The sequence below is a fragment of the Daldinia vernicosa genome, assembly GCF_022497035.1.
Source record: "Daldinia vernicosa strain CBS 139.73 unplaced genomic scaffold F5Y00scaffold_28, whole genome shotgun sequence".
In the NCBI taxonomy this organism is placed as follows: domain Eukaryota; kingdom Fungi; phylum Ascomycota; class Sordariomycetes; order Xylariales; family Hypoxylaceae; genus Daldinia; species Daldinia vernicosa.
The window spans coordinates 450,129-452,322 of NW_025953944.1; positions in this window are offsets into that span (position 1 = coordinate 450,129).

The following is a 2,194-nucleotide window of genomic DNA, read 5'->3' on the forward strand; positions in this document are numbered from 1 at the left end:
TAAGTTAAATTAAATTAAATTAAATTAAATTAAATTAAATTAAATTAAATTAAATAAAAGGTTATACGAAAAAATGTAAAATAAAGTGTAAAATAAAAGTATTATTAAATAAGTAATATAAAATTTAATTAATAAAAAAACGTATATTCGTTAAAAAATAAAATGGTTAAAATTTATTAATAAGTTTTTTATAAAATTAAATTATAAACTTATTATATTAAAATGATCTTTTAATAAATATGATTTATTAAAAGATTTATATAAATTAAAACAATTAAAGTTTAATTAATGATTAATTATATATACGTATTAATGTAAATTTAATATAATTTTATCGTTTAAAAATTAAAAAGATCTTCGTTTTTTTTATTAATTACTTAATATATTAATGTTTAATAAATTACTTATTTTTATCTTTTTCTTCGTTATTTCTTTTAATAACTTTTATTATATTTTTAAAAGAGCAATATTAGTTGCGTAATATGCCCATTGTTACGTGCGTAGTAAAACGAGGTACGTACCCGGCTTTTTTCCCACCCCTTTTACATTTAATTTAAGAACTTTACGAATATTGGTCCGATTTTTTTCGAAAAAGCATAATTAATTATAAAAGAAGATCAGCAAAATTACGATCCAGGGTGCACGTGATTTGACCCCGAATTGGCTAAGATATTTAAAAGGGAAGCATTTGTGTATATAAAGTTACATTTTTATTAATTTCCACTAGCGTATTTTATAAACAAAGCCATATCGTCACCAAATAAATAAGTAAAAATCTGGGATTTGTTTTATAATATTGCCCTTATAGTTACTTAAATATTAAGACTTTTTTGAAATTTATCCGAGCTGTATTAGTAAAGTTATCAAGGTTAAAAGGTGTTGGAATTACAGGAGATAAAGGCCATTAAAAAAGGCCTTGTAATAACCACTATGGTTAAAATTCATACTTTCAGCCGCATCCGGGTCAATCTTGGTCCGAATCACATGCGGCTGGATTCATATTTTTGCTAATTTCTTTATCTAAATCACGATATTAATTCTATCCAAATTAAACCAGAATTCGTAAAGTTATTTAAAAAAAGGTGTAAAAAGCGATTTTAACTTACCCGGGACTATACCCCGCATATTACGCACGCAGTAAACAACACACTGCGCAATTAATGTTGCTCTTTTAAAAATATATATTATAAAAAAAGGTTTAATTTATTTTAAGAAAAATTTTATAAATATTTTTAAAGTTATAAATTTTTATTTAATTAAATTTTTTTATATTTTATATAAAATTATTAATATTTTTATTAATTTTATTAAATTATTTATAAATTTAATTAAGTTTTTTTTAAATTAATTACCTTTTTTTAAAAAAATTTTTAAATTATATAATTTTTTTTAAATTTTTTATTTTATTTTTATAATTTTTTTAAAATTTTTTAATATTTTAAATTATATTTATAAATTTTAAAAAATTTTAATATTAATAAAAATTAATTATTTAAAAGTTAATTTTTTAAATAATATAAATATTAATAATTTAATAAATATTAATTATTTAAAAAAAAAATTTTAAATAAAATTTTTATTTTTAAATAAAGAAATTTTAATAATTAAAATTTTTTATAATATTATTATTTTTTTTTTATTTTTATTTTTTTAATTTTTTATATATTTTATTATTTTATTTTTTTAAAAAAAAATTATATTTACACTATAATTTTATAATAAATTATTTAAAATTTTAAAAAATTTTAAAGTTTTATTTTTTTAATTAAATAAATATAATAATTTTTAAAAAATATTTAATTTAAATTAATAATATATTAAATTTTTATTTATTAATATTATTTATTAAAAATATTTTTTATGTTAAAATTTTTAAAAATTATTATATAAAAATAATAAAAAAATAATAAAAAAATAATAAATAATTAATAAATAATTTATTAATAAATAATAAGAAAATTAATAAGAAATTTAATATTTCCAATAGATTTTTACGTGTAAATTTACGAATATATAAAAATGTTTACGCGTATTTATAAATGTATGTGTTTTTTTAAATTTTAAATTTTTTAAATTTTTAATATTTCTTTTTTAAATAGTTTAAAATTTATTATATTATTAAATTTATATTTATTTTTTTTAATAAATTTTAATAATTTATAATATTATATAAATATTAATATATAATTTTATT